Below are 7,485 nucleotides of genomic sequence, written 5' to 3' on the forward strand. Positions count from 1 at the left end.
ACAGTGGTTCACAAAGTGATCTCTGGATTGGTGGTGGTTGGAGGGCTGGGCAGCACTCTGCTCCTCAGCTAAAACAAGTGCCTGCTTCACACCGCTTTGTAAGGGAAGCCACCCTTGGTTTTATCAGTGTCTTCTCTTTCAACACCAAGATGCTTATTTTGTTTGGCACTAGGGCTAGGCAATAAGCAGGAAAGCGCATGAAATGGATGCATGGACAATCATGGAAAAGTATGCCTGGAGAAAGTGCCTGTTCCTAACTGCCATGAGCTGCAGGTTGGCTGCTGCTTGAAGAATGAATAATTGCATTCCTTTCTAACTGACACACTTTAGAAGTGGTGTGGATATTCCCTTTTTTTAGTCAGTCACATGTCCTGATGCAGCAATGTGTTTTAGTTCTTTTTAAACTCAGATGATACTTTGAAATAAATGAAACTAACATGTGCTTCAACACTGTTCTTAATCATGAGTTCTTTCCAACGTCCAGGCCTTTAAAAGTCCCTGACTCTAAAAAAAGTGATCATTGCAAGGATAATTTCATGCATTCGGAATTTCCGTGGGCATTCAGCTGACGTGCCTCATGATAGACACCCAAAACCCCGAGTGTGTGTGATATGGGCCGTGCAGGAGCTGAGAGCTGACCCCCAGCCTGGTGCCTTAGCCACCATCCCACCCCCAGCCACTGAAACTGGAGCGTGCACAGGGCAGGAAGCAGAAATCAGGGCTGGTTAACCAGGCTGGTGATTTCAGTGATGAAGCTGATAGAAGAGCAGCAGCAGAGAAGTGCACTGAGGGGAGCAATTTTAAGTACTTAATTACAGAGTGCCTGAAGAAGGCTGGGCGCTTTCCGGAGCACAGATCAAGTGCTTTCTCCTCTGATGGGATTAGGCCGCTCTGGCTACTTGTGTCAAGTCCCTTTCAGACATGCTTTGATTCTTCCCACTCCCCAGAGGACTGTAATTAAGAAGTTACTGCCTCCCAAGTGTGGAATTATGTTCTCTGAAACCCAATAACCAGCCCTGAGTGTAAAGCATTCCCTGCTTCCTGCAGGAGCGTTCTTCCGACAAGTAGGTACCTCAGCTTTGGTAAACTGCAGAGGATGTTTTGTCCCCAGACAATGAGTTGAGTGTGAAGTGTTAGGGGATCAAAAAGGAGACATGAAGTAGGTAAAACACAAATAAGGGTGTAAGTATGCTTGATGATTATTTTTTAAATAGAAGCTTATGTGAAACTCTGAGTATTTGTTGTTTGCCAGAAAAGAGCAAAGATAGACTTCCAAGGACTGCAAGTTTGGGTTTTGGTGTTTAGCAAGAGTCTTTGTGCTGTTGACAAAAATAAAATTCAAGGAGTTATTACCTCTTAAAGCCTTTTATTTACACTAGCCAAACACCCAGTTATGTGTCGCAACTTTAAGCTTCTGTGAAGGCAAAACTCACATTTGTGAAAATAATATATGTGAGGCAGAAATATAATCTGATAGAAAACTGGTTTTGAGCAGTAATCTTGAGTGTTTCACCACACCAGTCAGTGTTACTGTCACATCTGACAAATATTTACGTTTCCCTTGCTAAAGGCACTCCAGCAATAGAAAGAAACAATTCCTAGGCACCATGTCCCAGCACAGCGAGAATTTGGAGCCAAACCCTCCTTGTTGCCGGGCACGCTGCGCTCTGGGTGGGCATGGAGACTGCTTCTGTTCCTCCCTCACTGCACCAGCCTTCAGGCTTCCAACAGTGCTTCCCTTGTTTAGACTAAAGAACTTGATCTCTTTGATATTTCTTCTTAGTCCACATTTTCTAGTTATTTGAATTTTTTCCTTGTTCCTTTCTGGGTGCTTTTTAGTATGTCCCTGACCCTGCTAAAGCAGTCAAAAATGAACAAAGTGGTCTGGGGTGATGTTTTATGCATTACACTATAATATTTTAGGTTTTTTTTTCTCCTCTCCAATAGCACGGCATTGTTGACTCATGTCCAGCTTGTGATCCCTTAAATCCTTCTCTGCAGAGTCCCTCACAGCCCTGCTTTACACAGGTGATTATTCCTAACTCAATGTAGTGCTTTGAAATTCACTCTGGACAATGAATGGCTCTCTCTTTTTAAATGGGCTGTTCCTCCAGTTTGCCCAGAGATGTTCTGGGTTTAGGGCTGAGTTGTCAGGGCTGTGCCACAATCAAGAACACATTTTACAATTGTCTGTTCTTGAACCGTTGTTCTAGAAAAGGACTTGCAGCTCAGGAGATATTGACACCTTCAGGAAGGGTTAAAAATGAAAAAAACCCAACAAATGAAACTTCTAGGGAAAAAAATGAGTATATAGTTTTAAAAGTCTGGTTCAGTGCCTAGTGTCTTTAAATAGTACCTTTTTTCAGTTCTACAAGTCATGGCAAGTTTCAAATAAGTTAAATATAAACAATTAGGCTGGTTCTACACCAGGGATTAAAGGTAATGCATTGAGGAAAAAAACAAAGGGTAAACTGTGCAAAAAGTTAAGGAAGCACTTTGTTTAGTAGATGATTCTACTAAATTAAAATATAATTAATTTTACTAAATTCTGACTTAATGGCCATCATTATCAAACATACAATAGAACCTTCAATTTCTTCCCTTCCAAAATTACTTTTGGAATCATTCCCTCTCTCTGCCAGCCATTGTCACGTCTAAGCTATGAAGTCACTAGTAACAACGAACCTGGAAATATGTAGAAGTACTGCAGTTATTCCAGATGCTTTGAGCAGGGAAAAGTGATGCATGCATAATATTCTAGATTAGTTATTTCTTTAAAATGTGTCCCAAGCATTGTTAGAAGCCCTGGGAGCAATACATGAAAATAACAGCATTATCTGGGTTACAGACTACTCCCTTCCAAACATAAGATAAACTTTAACATGAGTCTATAAACCTTTTTTTGGGGGGGGGTATCCCTTCAGTTCTGTTTCCTGTAGCACTCGTTAATTCTTGTGTTCAAAAGGAATGGATGAACAGAGTATTCTAGTTCTGAATGTGCATGTTTCTGAATAGAACAGGGAGCACTACAATATTTGTAGTAGTCTGGCTGTTCTTTAGTTAATTATAAACATCTGGTCAAACTGGCATCCCTATTATTGTACATGCAACAGAATATAGTATCTTCCTTCTGCATCCTGTTCATTTGCATAGGGATTTCTATTTCCTGCAGAATATATCTGTTAGTGTTGATAACAGCTCCTTTTAGCTTGACTGTCCCTGTATGGATGAAAAGAATCTAGATTTGCACGGCAGAAGGTAAAAAATTCTTATTTAGGCAAATATTTTTAAGTGTTGTTGAATATACTGAAAAACCATCCCACACTTAAAATGACAAATGCCTGTATAGGACATATCAGCACTCTGTTGTCACATTGCAATATGTTGTATGACATTATTGGATCTCCAGGTTTGCTAGAGAAGAGTGAAAAGGGAAACAGAATTACTGCTTCGTACCTTAGAGAGGAAAGTAATCATCATGAAATTCATTCAGGTGCCGATGCCTAAATCTATCCACATATTTTCCACTCTGTGATTTTTGACTTCCTGTAGCTTTGCAAAAAAACCAAACCAAAACAAAAGAGAGTTGTCATGCTGATTTTGTGCCTTAGGATGAATTGGTTAAGAAAGGGAAAGGAAAATAAAGACCTCAGGATTAGACACTTGCCTCTGGATCTTAAAATGAGTTTTAGTCCTCTTTCTGTTCTAGTATCAGTTATGAACTCTCTGAGGTCATTTAAGTGAGGGTCTTGTCCATCTGTGTGATCTCTGGTTCTTGACTTGAGAGCCCATCTCTGAATTACAGAAGTGATAAGATGATGTGAAAAGCTGATATCCGGAAGGTGTAGAGCAAAAACAAAGGGCTGTGCACTGCTAACACCTAAGGCCACTGCCCGTGGGGGTTGGGGCAGAGGCCTTCACTGGACTTTGGAAAAAATCTATGGTGATGAACACCACTTAAAAACACCGTGAGCACTTCTAACTCGCTGTGGGGTAAAAGTAATACCTTCCCAAATATGTCTAAAAATGTTGCTTATGTAACCTTTGTGTTTTTACAATCTGATCATTTTTTCCTTTAGAATTTTCAGTCTGGGTGTTTGCAGTTATTTATTTTATATTTCTGGGCAAAAGAAACCTACTTTACTCAATGTCAGAGAATAAATTAAGTCATCCTTCAGTGTGTCACTTTTAATCTGGAGATCATTCTCAAGATATTTTTAATGACTTTGCATCTAGAAATATCAGTCTGATAATTTGTCTAAACTCCTTGAATACCATCTCTTACCGTTACACTTATTTAAGGAAACTTATGGTTTAAATTTTGGCTGCACTCTATGTAAAATGTGTTTCTTAAAAGTCTTGCTATCGTTTATATGTATAAATATTAATACATATCATTTTATGACCTTTGCTGTTATCTTATTTAGAATCCTGGAAAAATCTGAAAAAAAAATAGATTCAGAAAGAATACATTTTATTTTTATTTAACTAGCAGGATAATATTTTAAAATTATAGGAATTAATCTGAGATATACAATTTTCCTATTTAATGCTGTCTTACCCACAGGCCTGATGAATGGCTGCTTGACTTTGCTACCATTAGCTATGAGATGCAGGGGAGAGGACTTCCTCCAGACCTACTCTTGTTTCTTTCCTAAATTTTGATCCCAATGTGTAAAAGCAACCTCCATTTCTCCTCTAGGAGAGCTAGAAAAGGCTGTGGGATATTGTGAACTGTTATGCCTCATGAATCCTCTGCTGTCAGTTTTCACTCAAGGAGATGCTGCCCTTGCACTCTGACTGTGTTGCCTTTTTGCCTCCTGTTTTATTATCCACACTGTTCATGGGCTAAATTTTTCTCTTTTAGAGAACAAGCCAATTTCTAGCATGACAAACCTGAACACCAAAGCCTAGAGGTTTTATGCCTGAGCCTGCTGCAAAGCATGAGTAATCACACAGGACAGCACCACATCTGTCCCCCTCCAAGAACATCCTTTGTATCTTCAAATTCTGACATGCCATATCACAGCCATGTAATTCAAGGGTTTATGGTGTGAAAATATTACTCCATCAGGCTAGGACATGGGTTTTCATCTTTTTAGCTTTTACATGAAAAAACCCCAACCATGTGATAAGAATTATATACAATAACTATGTTTTGGTGCCACAAGGGCTGCCAACCTGAGGGAGCATCTCTGAGAGGTGATTATAGGCTCAAATCAAATACTGCTTCAGCTGTGGGTCATGGCTGCAGCATTTCCCACTATATAAAACTGGCAAATGGACTGGCCCAGCAGGTGCTGTGTCTGGCTCTGGAAGCACACTGGAGATTGGTCTGGGGCTCAAACTTGGGGTTGGCTTCCTTTGCTGACCATGAAACTGAGTAAAATGAGTTGCTGTGACAAATCGTGCCTTCCTAGAGAATTGTCTCATTCCAGCTGCTGTCCTCTGAGCACACTCATACTGACAGTCTTTACCTCTGTTCTTGGCTCTTGCAAATGAAGGGATGATAAGAACTAAAGGGCAGAAAATTGTCCCAATGCCTATGGATAAGTGTACAAATGCAGTGCAGGCAGCACTTCCTCCTGGAAGTTCTCTGGTCTACCTCATTTTCTCCTGACATTTCAGGAACATCCTGACCATGCAGCAATTTTCCATGAATTTCTTTCCAAAAAATTAGTTATTGTTAAATTATGTTTGCTCCAGGGGGTGCCAGGTCTGAGCAGCCTCAGACCATCTACACCACCTGGTTAGGTGGCTGGGCTTCTTTTTGCTGGTGTGCTGCACAGAGACAGTTTCTATGTGGCTTCAGGTGCCTGTTCTACAATTTCAATGTTTTCCTTTTCTGAATGAAGACTAAATGCTACATGTACATGTGTCTCCTGTGTAGAAAATGGCATATGCCTCTGTATATAGGAATATCTTAAACTGGAATGGGAAGTCCTGGTTTCCCTTAAGTAGCTTCCATGTTAATTTGCACTTTGGCCTCTAGTGACTATTTTTAACTGAGGTACTACACCTCCAAACCCTTTGGCTTCTTACATGCTGCTGAACATTGGCTTGACTGGTGCATTTGGTTTTGTAAAGGAGTCACCACAGAGCAAGCAAGGTCAAAACTGTCACTGCTTTAAATGAAAAGTAGGATTTCAAATAGATGGGGAGATTAACTTTGCCCTTTGAAAAGCAACTCTGTTTTTCAGGAATAAAATTCACCTCTGTAACTGCAAGAAGAAAATAATTATCACCAAGTTACTGATAAGAGCACTTCTGAAATGTGCATGCATTGGGACTGAGATGTTTAAAGTGTGCTTGAAATTTATCTTAATTATGGATCTAAGCTTGTAAGATGGTGAAAAATAGTATTTCTATTTAGTAGGAGTGGGTGGTGTTACCTATTAACATAAGTTTGAATTCACACAGTAACATTTAAAGTCTATTTATAAGTGAAAGACTAACAAACAGATGAGTGAATATAGGTCAGAGAGGGGAGTTAAAGAGAATGGGAATAATAACACCTCTGGCTACATGGGCTGATGAGGCACCACTGCTGCCAGGGAAAAAGGATCAGAAAAATAGCTTGGTGTCTAAGTAAACTGTGGCTGCTTGCAGCAGAACAAAATACCAAACATTCTGACTGAGCTTTACAGCCCTGCAGACTGCCTGAGGAGCTTTGTGTTTCATCCCAGAGGCAGACATAGAGTGCTTATTATTCAAATACCCACCACTTATCCCTGATAATGCTCTCAAGGCATACCTGACTGAACTGTAAAAAACCCAATCTGGTCAAGTGCTGGTTTAATATGCACAGGCACTGGCTCACAAACCACCATGGATTGTTTTCATGAGCTACAATTTCACTGTCAAGATTGAATTAAGAAATATATCAGAGCCTTTGGAATAAACGGGGTGGTCAGGGGTGTTGAGCAAGTGGACTGTGGGACATGGCAGGGGCTTAAAAATTTGTGCACTGACCAAGTTGTCTTCCCAAAAGTGAAAAGGGACAGGATTGCTTAAAAAAGCCACCAAACCGTCCACCTTACCTATAATGCACATGGTGGTTTTACATCATCCTCATCACTGTGAGCCACATTATGTAGCTGGGATTTGATTGTATTAACCTACATATTGCAGTCTTGAAAATCCTGGGAAAAGGACACATGTTATGGCACTATAAAGTCATCATTTTTCTGCTACTGTATGAAGATTATTACATTCCCTGAAAATACACGACAGATTTAATCTGAAATAGCATGGTTTTTTTTTTTTTTCTGTACAAGCAAGCTGTCTGGCAGGCAGCAGGAGATAAAGAGAATGTTTATTATTAAATTCTGGTGACTTATAGCAATATTTTTATAAATGCATATACACAGAAGCACTAAAAAAACCCCACAACCAAAAAATATTAAAGCTGACATGATGACTTTAAATAAAGTTCGGAAATAGTGAAGCCTGATGGGCAGCTAGACGTCATTCCCAAATACAAAC

The 7,485-nt window shown here is 39.9% G+C and overlaps 1 protein-coding gene across 2 annotated transcripts in view; it reads right to left on the minus strand.

The window, feature by feature from the left end:
* The window catches only part of HTR1F (5-hydroxytryptamine receptor 1F), a 106,161-nt gene that overhangs the window by 38,702 nt on the left and 59,974 nt on the right, over positions 1 to 7,485 (minus strand). The window lies entirely within an intron of this gene.

This window comes from Corvus brachyrhynchos, unplaced genomic scaffold, assembly GCF_000691975.1.
Source record: "Corvus brachyrhynchos isolate BGI_N302 unplaced genomic scaffold, ASM69197v1 scaffold152, whole genome shotgun sequence".
NCBI classification, from domain to species: domain Eukaryota; kingdom Metazoa; phylum Chordata; class Aves; order Passeriformes; family Corvidae; genus Corvus; species Corvus brachyrhynchos.